Here is a 12,048-nt window from a genome sequence, read left to right on the forward strand (position 1 = left end):
TTCCAATGTCCTAGTTTTTCACAATATCTGCAAATGTCTGGAGGCAAACAGGGAAAGCTATGTGGTTGGTAAGAAAAATTAATGGACTTTGAGCTACTCTTAGAGTCATCATTTTTGTTTTTTTAAAGATTCAGTATGCACATCAAGGTCTGTTGATTTTAATTTCTTTTATTCTTGTTTTCCTGCAAGCTATTTTCAAAGAACTGTGTAGTTGCTTCTATAATAATGCTAAGAGACTGACCTGCCCAGACAATGACACTATTTTTTAAAAATTTTTGTTGATGTGTAGCTGATGTGCAATGTTAGTTTCAGGTGTACAGCAAAGTGATTCAGTTATACATGTACACACACATATCTTTTTCAGATTCTTTTCCATTATAGCTTATTACAAGAAATTGAATATAGTTCCTTGTGCTATACAGTAGGTCCTTGTTGTTTATCTATTTTATATATAGCAGCGTGTGTCTGTTGATCCCAAATTCCTAATTTATCCCTTCTACCCCTTTCCCCTTTGGTAATCATAGTTTGCTTTCTGTGTCCATGAGTCTATTTCTGGTTTGCAAATAAAAAATATATCTTCTTTTAGATTCCACATATAAGTGATATCATATGATATTTGTCTTTCTCTGTCTGACTTACATCACTTAATAAGATAATCTCTAGGTCCATCCATGGCATTATTTTATTCTTTTATAGCTGAGTAATATTCTATTACATACATATGTATAAATAAATATATATATATATATATATATACCACATGTTCTTTATCCATTCATCTGTCAATGGACATTTAGGTTGTTTCCATGCCAATGGTACTATTTTGGATTTCTCTCTTTATATCATAAAGAAGATTTCCAACCAAGACAGAAATGAAAAGATTTCTATGTTCTAGGCTTCAGGGTTTACTTCTGTGTGCCTTTGCAAAGTCTATATAAAGCATTCCATAAGGGTCTTAGGATGTTCCCCTTCCTGCTAAGCACATAATTCAACCTTAGACCAATCTACCTTAGGGGGAAAGACCTCTGTTATCCCCACATCAGGCCTGGGTCATCCATTTCTGGTTGTTTGCAGGAGGGTCTGGGAGATTCTGGCCACCTGTTTCCTCTGATCCAGTGAGGGGCTTGGGAAGTGGTATTTTTCCCCCACCGAGACCATTATACTGACGACTACAGTCAAATCATGGGTGGGAAGAATATCCTTTAATAGCAAGTCCAGGTCCCTACAAGTGGGGTTGTGAAAGACCACTAAATCTTTCCAACTGCTCTCTAAATGTGGTAGAATCTTCTGAAAGTGGTGGCAAAAAGGCTTTGGAATCTTAAAGATCTGCTGCTGTCCAGAGAACATTAATTCTTGCTCTGGGGGTCCAGCATGCATCTGCCGGGGATGCTGTGTAGGAAGGCCTAGAGCTGACCGCGTTTGCTTACAGAGCCCAAGGAAGCAGTCGTTGTAAAGGACAGCAAAGTGATCCTGGCTCTGAGTTCCCAGAGCCTGTGCCAGATTTATTTCCTGGCTGTCAGCATTTATAAAAGTAACCTGTATATTCCAGGCCTGTAGATCAGGCCAGAGTGCTCTCTGTAAATCTTGCAGGGAAAAGCAAGTTAAAGCAGACAGCTGGATATTTAAGGGATTTGGGGAGAAGTTGGAGGAGTTTTGGGAGTTGAAGAAATTTGCTAAGGATACAGGGCCAAATTTTGAGGAGGGGTGTTTTAGGCAGGGGTCCACAGATCGTATAGATCTTCTGAAGGGTCAGGGATAGGAAGACGGGGATAAAGGGAATGTAGAGAAGGAAGATTTATAGTGGGTGTAGATTTTAACTTTTAAGGGTGATTTCTGTTTTTTAGCCTTTTTAAGGGAGTGTGTAAGTCTAGCCATTACAATCCTTTGTCTTCTTTTTAATTTGATCTTCTCATAGGTACCAGTGAGCATTTATTTAGGATGAGAGCTCTCTAAATTTTTTTCAAATAAAGAAGTGTTTCCAATTCAAAGGATCCATGATCTTGTTATTGAAAAGTATTCTACTTTTCAATATCTTCAAGGTATATTTATTTCAATAGGAACTCAATCCAATAAACCTCTGGGTCTTTTTATGGAAAGACTTTTTATGGAAAGACCCAGAGGTAACTTTCCAAGTATGACACAAGAGGCATCCCCAAAATAGATTTAGAAGATGCAGCCACCATGATCCAAAAAGTCCACTCCCAGAGGTAGCAAAAACCTGTAGCCCTCAGAGTAAGCAGTGTCCCAGGTAGTATTAACTCATCCTCATCACCAGAAATTGAAGGGGAGGCAGAAGCTTTAACTCCACTCTCAGGGTCTCTGGCTGGGCCTGAGAATTAAATTGACATAAGACATGTTAACAGGAGAAAAGTATACAAATGTGTTTAATATTAGTTTTACATGACATGGGAGCTTTCATAAGAAAAAGAATGAAGATCCAAAGAAGTGGCAAAATCTAAATGCTTATATACTGGGTTGAACAAAGAATGCTAATTGTGGAAACATAATTCAGATGAAGAGACCAAGAGAAGATGAGTTTTTTTAACAAGGTCTGTTAGTGTAGAAGTCTCCTGACCTTGACTCTTATTTCTGGTGATAAGAACTTTTCTCTCTTGTCACAGGGAGGGCAGTGCTCACATGGGAGTTTAAACTTCTGCTTTCAGGAATAAAAAGAGGAATCAAGTACTTTTCTTTCACCTGCCGTTTTTTAAAGTGCCTTTAACTGAAAATAATCAATATGCCAAGGTGGTATGTCCTGAAATCCCTTCATTTTTCTTCCTGTGTAAGTGCAGTCATACTTTCCTAAGCATCCTTTTTTTCTCTCTCTCTCTCTCTTTTGCATGTAATTTTTTTAATTGGAAAATTTTAGATAATATATTGTAGCAACTCTGAATTCTTATCCCTCCAGGGGTAAGAATTGTTGTTGTTGCTGATTTTTTTGTTTCTTTAATGACTTGCCTGGATTAACTCTGTAGAGTCTGTCTTCCTGGCAGAGTGTAGACACTGATGTCTCTGCTCAGGTTTTTGTTGGGGTTTTTTTTCTCTTAATGTATTTGTGTTTTATTTTAAAGCCTGACTCCTTTGGGGTCAGCATACCTTAATGGTCAGCCAACGATTGATTAGGAGTTGTACATAAACATCTTGAACCAGTAAGGTTTCCATCTTTTGCCAACAGAGCTGTGTGTGTTTAAGGAGTGTAATCAAATTTTGGGTAGTTTACAGTCTGTTCTAGCTTATTCTTTCTGCTTGCTTGAGGCTTCAGATTCACTGGGGACAAGTAGACAGCCAGAGTCCTATCTCATCTTTCCTCTGCACGTGCACATCCTTGAGCGTGCTTACACCTGCTTCCACATCACCAGGGCTAAGTGGACGCCTGTGAAGCCCACGATCAATCTAGATCCCTGGATTTCCCTCATACTTTTCTAACTTACCTGTCAGTCTCTTGCTTGCCCAAGCAGTATTGTGACCTCAGGCAGCCTTCTTAAATTGTTTGCTATCCTGGATTGTTTCCTGGATTTTCCTGCTATCATTTCAACAATGCCCTTGAGATCTGTGCTTCACTCTGAAGCAAATCAGCCCCCTCTAGTAAGGAGGCTGCCGGTCCTCACAGATTTCCCTGCCCTAGTAAAGTTACTGAACTGCAGAGCTGGGGTAGGGAATGGCAGAAGCCCCAGGATAAAATGCCACAGATTCCCACTATTCTTACTGATGCTTAGTTTTTCTTAAATAAATGCTTCTCATGGATGCCTTTGGTCAGTTTCCAAAACCCTGAAGTGGCTGTTTTTAACAGCTTTGTCTGGTTTTACATCTGCTTTATAGGGAAAGGATTTGCCTACCTCCTCACTCAACCTTTCCAGAAGTCCCACCTCACAGTCAAAATTTTTGCTTTGGGCCAGAGGTCATGTAATGTTTCATTATGATATGTGAAAAAAAGAAAAGATATGCAAGACTTATAAACAAATTTGTGAATGAAGAGATACACCATATTTTTTAACAAAAAACTTCAATGTTAAAAACATTAAACTATAAATTCAATGAAATTCTAATTAAAATATCAGTGGGGTTCTTGATGGGACATGTTTAGATAGTGTAGAGATTGACATAGGAATAAGCTAATGATAGATGTTAGAGAGGCCACAAATGAATTATGTAGGCAGAATTCTAAGAAAGGCTCCCAATGACCTTTGCCCTTCTGTAATAACCTCCCCTTTGATTGAGGTATATATGGTGAAATGTCCTTCCCATGATTATGTTACATTTTATGAAAAACATGAAGATTATCTAGGCAGGCCTGGTCTAATCAAATGATCCCTTTAAAAGTAAAGAATTTTCTCTGGTTTTGGGGAAGAGGAGAAACTTAGAGATTGGAAGCCTGAGGAGAATTTGACGTGGCATTGCCTGCTGGCTTTGAAGATGGAAGGGCACACGCCAAGGAAGGTGCTGAGTTGCTGAAAGTGGCCCTGGGCTGACAGCTGAGGAGATGGGATGTCACTCGTACATGCCTCCAAAAACTGAATTCTGCCAACAACCTGAATGAGTCTGAAAGCACATTATTCTCCAAAAGCTCCAGATAAGAGCCCGGCCCAGCCAACACCTTGATTTCAGCTTTGACACTTATGAGAACCCAGCTGAGCCTGCCTAGATTTCTGATCTACAGAACTGTGAGATAATAAATGGGTGTTGTTTTATCCTGAAAATCTTGTAATAATTTGTTACGTGACAATAGACAACTAATACCCAGTCCTAAATTTATGTAAGTATTTGATATATGACAGCTAGCTTTGTAGACCCTTGGTGAAAGGAGGGTCTATTCAATGAGTAATGCTGGGACAGACACATAGAATAAAAAAGGGTTGGATCTCTACCTCAAATTATGACAAGCTAGTAGAAACTTTTCAATGTTTTGCAAGAAATTTTTGAAGAACATCATAAACCTGAGGTAAGAAATCCCTTAGTGAAAGATGTAAAATACAGAAAAGGATTGAAAATTCAAGTATATCAAAAAATTTAAATTCTATTTATCGAATATCAACGTTAAACAAAGAAAATGGAAGGAAAGGATAAAAAATCTGAAAAGCAGGAGTGTATGGAGTCTTAAAGCATCCCAAGAGAAACGTGTGAAGAAAGGAAGTTGCCATCTGTGTTGAATTCTGAGAGGGGGATTTTGAGGAAGACAGAAAAGTGTGCGCTGGATTTGAAGACATAAAGAACACTGATGACCAGAACAAGAGAGGTCTCAATGGAGTAGGAGGAAACCCAGTGTAGGACACAGACAGCTGTGTCTCTTGTTCATCACCCTTTCAGAAAATGCTGCACCTTCCCAGATGCCTAAAATGCCTTATTACTTGCATATTTACAGCTCTCCTAAAATAACTGAACATGGCAATGACCGGTTTCTGTTTGGCTTTTATTCCGTAACAGAACAAGTAGAATTATGACCTGTTTCACAATTTACTTAGTTGATTTCATGGGCTTTTGACAATTCTATCGTTTTTCTGACATTTCTCCCTGTCTAGGAAATGAGAAAAAGAGAAACCATAACAAAATTGTAGCAATTCCTACAGTCAAAATAGGTCTTAGTTGTTTCTAGTCAAGTCAGACTTTCTGGAGGATCAAGGGATGGAAGTTTGAGGTGCATTTTGCAGTGCTAAATTTTTCACCGTGTATATATATATATATATACATACACATATAAATTCTGAAATTAATCTCTCCCTCTTCTTCTCAATGTCCTTTGCAAGGAAGGTTGACTTGAATTGGTCATTTTGACCCCCCTCATTGAATTAAAAATATCGGGGTAACAGGGTGCAGGGGACAAGGGCAGAGGCCCAGACCTGTCCTCCCTAGGGACTGGTTGTATCTCAACTTGTGGAATCTTGAAAATATTCCCTTTCCTCAAAATTATTCTCCTCCAGCAAAAATAGCTCCTAAACTATAGAAGTACTGGATGTTCCAAAGGATTTCAAGATTTCACTAATGAAGATTATAATTAAAATATTTAAATGGGTTTTTAATTTTCTTTCTGGGCTATGCTATTTCCTAGTCTTCTCCAGGAGCTGCTATTGTTCAATCCTGACAGAATTCTCTGTTAGAAATTATAGCCTGCTGCCTTTCAGCATCTTCATTAAAATGCAGTGCTGCCAGATATATCTGCATGCATATGAATGAAGCATCTATAGAATAATTAAGTCATGAATAACACATTGCTGAGCATGGCTTTTCCTGAATAGGGAAAGAATGTTATTTATGAACCCAGAGATTGTACATTATATGAAAAAAATTGGCAATAACAAGTATTATTTGAGAACACATTAATTTAAATTATGATTGTCCTGTTATAGACCCCATTTTTAATAAAATGATGATTTACGTTAGAAAATGGATGTGAATATATTTGCCATTTTTCTTCATTTTGCTCAAAAGGCCACCTGAAAGCTTTTTGGCAATGGAGATTGCATGATTTGAGAATCTTGAGATCTTTTATAAACAAAAGGTCGTTAGCATCACAGCAACTTCATCGGCCTGGGTTCAAACTAATAGCAACATATCAATGGAAAAACATAAATAGTGTTCATAAGCAGTAACTTAGGCTTTTTCAGGCAACACTGTGGAAGCAAAAGCTGAACTCCCCTGAATCCACCCCTCCCCATGCAGTGTATTTGAATCAAGAAGCAGTTCTTTTCCAAAAGCTCCAGCTTAACTCTGACCACATTCTAGAGTTAAACTATGCTGTAGTTTCAGCAATGTTTAATGTTTAGCCCTGGGCTCTCCTGAGGCCTTTAGCCACACTGCACTGTGTGCTGAAGTCAGGAGGCACAGGAAGAATAAGTGAGAAGGCATGAGAAAGACTGGAGAGAGAAGAAGGATGCAAGGCTTAAGGGGAAGCTCAGATGTCAGTGGAGCAAACAAGCCTGCCATCTAGTTGGTCCACGTGGCAGTTAAAGGACCTACCTGCTTCAAATCTGGGGAACCTATTTACTCCTTTCCATCTTCCCTTCCCGGTGCCTCTGACCACTCTCCTCCCTTTGTAGCTGGGTTACAGCAGCTTCCCCTCCAGGGCCCCTGTCCGCAATCCCCCATCCACTTACCCAATTCCCCTCCCTGCATTTCTATCCTCCACAATCCCACCCATGTACAAGTATCCTCCTTCAACGATCTCTGACTAAGTCATTTCTCTTATAAAAATTCTGCAGTGGTTTCTCATGGGCTCAGGATCAGTTCCAAACCGCTCAACATGACATCCTGCAAGACCTGGCCCCAGACCGCCTCTCCAGCTCCTTCCTTAGAGCCTCACAGCGTCCCCTCCCTCCAGTCTAAATGAATTAATCACCGCTTTTTGAGTTCATCTGTTCCACGTCCTCAGGTACATTGTTTCCCTAGCTGACATCTACTCTTCCTTAAACATTCAGCTCAAAGGCCCTCCAGACCTGCACGCGTCCCCTGACCATCCACACTCCCACTGGTTTTGATGTCCCCCATTGCACTCTGAGTGTCACATTTACACCTCACGGAAAACGCTTTCTTACCCTGCACAACAGTTGTTGATTTGCTTGCCTGTTTCCCCACTAGAATACAGTCTCCTTGAAAGCAGAAAAATGTTTCCTTGGATTTTGTGTTCTTTTCACCTGTCCTGCTCCATAGCAATAAAAGCCCCTTGAGTGAAAGAAGGAGCTACACATAGGATAAGGCAGAATGAGGTAGGGGATCACCTTCTGCCTTATATGGCAGTGAGTAAAAGCATAGGTTCTTGGAGACCAGAGGCTTGGATTTACACTTTGACTCTGCTACTTACTGAGTGGTAATCAATTAACTTATTCCTCTGAGCCTCAGTTTCCTAATCTGTAAAGTAGGTGTGTACATTCATTTGTTTTTTTGCGGAGTTATTTTGAAGATTAAATTAGAGAAATTAAGTGTTTAATGGGAGGCCCGGCACATAGTATGCAGTCAGTAATGGTAGCTGTTAGTATTCTTGTTACTATTTTTATTATTATTAAAGCACAGCCAATAAAAACTTAAAAGGCCATTTGGGGTAGAGTGGAGTGTATTTACCTCCATTTTAAAAATTCATTATATCATTAAAATGGAATACAAGACCCCCAGGTAATCCATAATGAGACATCATGACTGAAATAGCGTAAGCAGACTGGCAAAGCGATTTTATTTTGCTACTCTGTTCAGTTCCTCTGTCATGGTGTGCTGGGGAGAAGGATCCCCTACTTTCATTGTAATCATTAAATCACATTCTTTTTTGTTTGCTCCCACATTCACCCAATACAGACCTTTCGAGAGGCACTGCACTTAGCACTGAGTGAGGAATTTAAACAACATAGAATAGTGGAGATATCCTGACCTCCAAATAGAAGGTCTGGCTTCACCATGGCATTTATCAGCATTGTGATCAAGGGCAAGTCATACTTACACTGGGATCTGGTACTTCCTCATCTACATGATTAGAAAAGTGGACGATCTGATCTCTAAGGTTCCTTACTTTACCAAAAGCATAATTACAAATGGCAGCATGGCCCCTACCCTATAAAAAAGTTGTAACTGTGATGGGACTAAACTATTAAAGTGTAAGTGACCTGAGTTTGCCCATTTTGTCCCCTCTCCTGTCCCTGTCTCACGGTACTGCCAGACTAATAGGTAGATTTCATGTAGTGGAATCTCCAGAATGTGGAAGGCAGAGGAAAAAACAAAAGCTAACTGGGTGGTGATCTGGAGGAGAGCAGAGAGAGCTGCAAACTTCCAGAACAGGTGGGTGGAGAGGAAGGGTGAGGGAGAAAGACGAGTTGAAGGAGGAGGCTGGGAGAGGGTACAAGGATGGAATGGCATAGATGAGAGGTACTGGGCACCGTGGGAGGTAGTGGAGGATTTTCATGAGTTTCCATAAAATAGAATCCCCATTCTTGTCTATGTCCTTCAAGAAAAACAAGTAAAACAGAGTCAGAAGGACTATGCTTCCCTGAAAGTAGCACCTCCTGAAGGATTGGACGAAATGGGTGAAGGGTCAGTGGATTTATATCAGTCCATGAGAAGACAGAGAGAGGTACCAACTAATACACCCACAACTACATGTACTCTGAATATGGTTTTAATTCTCAGGCTAAAGGAGATGAGTGAAATATGATTTGAGGGGCCTTCAGAATACTCAAAAAAAATTAAACTTTTGACATTTTAGAGATGAAGGAAAGGAGAACATGGTGAACTTCATTATTGTCTGATGATAAGCCAGTCAGGCCTAATGAAATCCATTTAAGTGACATAATCAACTAAAGTAAAGACACTATTCCAATTCTGTGGATGAAAAGTTATTTGACAAATGTGGGAGGATTACTCAAAAAGGTTTCCTTCTTTTCTCTCTTTTTTAAACATATTAATAAAGCAAGTAACATAGTCTATGTTTTTTAAAAGGCATACCTTTCTCCTCCATATGGCTAAAATTTTTAAGGAGAACAGATGTCAGTTAGGGAAACAATATGGTGAGGACATGGAACCTGATGAATTCCAGGAACTATAAATCATTTACTTAAGCTAAGTAGGGGAGTAATAAATATAATATAATGAAGATTATCCTGATTGCAGAGTGTAGGATAGTGTTAAAAAAAAAGTCTAGTTAGGAAACTGGGACAATAATCCAGATGAGAAACAGTGGGAACTTGAACCCAACAATGTGATTAAGGATGAAGCAGGGGATACAAGACTTGGGTTTGAGTCCCAACATTCTCACTTACTCTACATGTGATCTTGGACAAATCACTTATTTCTCTAAATCTTAATTTCATAAACTAGAAAATGTGAATAAGAGTACATAGGGTGGTTGGAAGATTTTTAAAAGATAAGGCATGCAAAGCATCCAGCACAGTACCTGGAATGAAAAATACAGACGTGGCAGTAATCAGCAAATATTAAACCATGTTCAACGATGTTAAACGATGAGGTTGCCCAAGTATCAAGTATGGAATGGAAAAGCAGATTGCCAGGGTTCCTTGGTTAAGAGGGTGGATTTCTAACCCTCCCACTGTTCCAGAATTCCATTGCTTCTTCATGGAAGATAAAACACATACCGTATAAAATGATGACACTGACACTATCAACTAGAGATTTGCCTCTTGGCGGCTTTTCCTATGGCTCATGTTTGGAACTAGCAGCAAGGAACAAGAGGAAGAAAATGTAAGGGAAGGTGGCTGGTCTGCCTTCTTGATAAATTCCATCCCCCACTTGGCCTGATGAAGCTGTATGATTTTTCTCAGTGCTTCAGATAGGATGGGAAAATGAGGTCTGCTTTTTTTATGCTGTTTTGATTTTGAGGTTTAATTAGTGTTGTTTCTGGGGAATTCATTGCTTTAATTAATGATATGCCCTGAATCTCTTAAGTGAAGAATGCCATTGAAAACATGAATATGCAGTGAGTGCAACTTTCTTTATCCCAGCTGAGGAGGGTGGCTGTTACTTGGCTATCACCTCTCGGTACAAGTACAAGGACCTCAGGTACTAAAAGGAGCTGGGCTGCAAGGTTTTATTTGCACGTCTGATTTTTTTTTTTTTCCCAGCTCGTGTTCTTTTGTTTTATTTAAAAGCTGGGTCCATTAACAAGGAAATCAGAGAGAAAAAAACAATCAGCTTGCTTTGGTGCCCTCTTAAACCTTCTCTTAACTGCTTATAAATCAATAAGCTGAATTCTAAATCAGAGTTTCTCAATCTCAGCACATTTTGGACCAGATAATTCTTCATTGTAGGAGGCTATTTTGTGTATAGTAAGATGCTTAGCAGTATCCCTGGTCTCTCCCCACTAGAAGTTAGTATCATCTCCCATTTGTGACAATCAAAAATATCTCCAGGCATTTGCAAATGTCCCCTGCAGGCAAAGTTGCCCTGGGTGGAGAACCACAGGTCTAAATGAAGGACTTACCTTGCAGGAAAGTCAAAGCAAGGTATATTAGTAATAAACATGTGTTCATTGAGGACTTGAAAAACACTGTGCTTAGTGTTATAGAAAACACAAAAATGCTTAAGTATTATGTAATACTGGGAAAGTCCTTGGACCAGCAGTCTAGATCCACATCTGCTGGATTACTAGCCGTATGTCCTTGAGCAATTCATTTATCCTTTCTGAGTTTCCTCATCTTGCTAAGGAACAAGTTTGAGAAATGTAGGGTGAAGAAATATATATGTATTTGCAACTGGATGAATACAAGTTCCTTGTTCTCCCATCTGATCTGTTCAACATTTTTATTAATGGCTTACATGAATGAGGACATAATTGACATGTTGATTAAATGTAAACACAACGTGCACTTTGAATGGTCATTAGCTGGATGAGAGCACCAGAACTGAAGATGATATTGAAAAGCTACATCTAAGCAAAAGATATTTGCTTATAGATAATGTAAGGTCATGCATTTGGATCCAGAAATTCACACCACACCACAAATACCAGATTGGGGAAGTCAGTGTGTATGCAGGTGAGCAAGAAGGAGGGTTGTAGAAGATGAGATAAGACACAGAAGAGCTCAAATTATATAGGACCTCGTATCTCATACTAAGAGCACTTTGTCATTTACTTTGAGTGAGATGGAAAGTCATTTGGGGATTTGAACAAAGGAATAACAGATTGGATCAAATTTTTACTTTATCAGATTACTTTGCTGCTGCATTGAGTATAAATTAAATGGGGATAAGGACAGAAACGAAACGGAGAGACCAATTAGGAGGCTACTGCGGTGAGACAGGAGAGACATTGCAGTGGCTTCGAGAGGTGTAGCAGGAAGGTGTAACAGATTAGATTTGGGATATTGGAAAAAGAGAGAGTTGAATACCACCTTTAAGCCTTTTGGTCTAATGAAATGGAAAGATGAAGGACCATGAACTAAGATGGGAAAGGCCAAAGGAGCAGATTTTAGATAGGCAAGTTGAATAATATGTAACATGAAACGAGAATAGCTGTGAAGGGAAAATTTGGCTCATTCTACAATTTTTTTTTTCAAATTTGATAATTATTATTATTAACTAATGACTTGGAAAACATTTCATATAAAAATGACTATAAAA

This window comes from Camelus dromedarius, chromosome 14, assembly GCF_036321535.1.
Source record: "Camelus dromedarius isolate mCamDro1 chromosome 14, mCamDro1.pat, whole genome shotgun sequence".
Taxonomy (NCBI): domain Eukaryota; kingdom Metazoa; phylum Chordata; class Mammalia; order Artiodactyla; family Camelidae; genus Camelus; species Camelus dromedarius.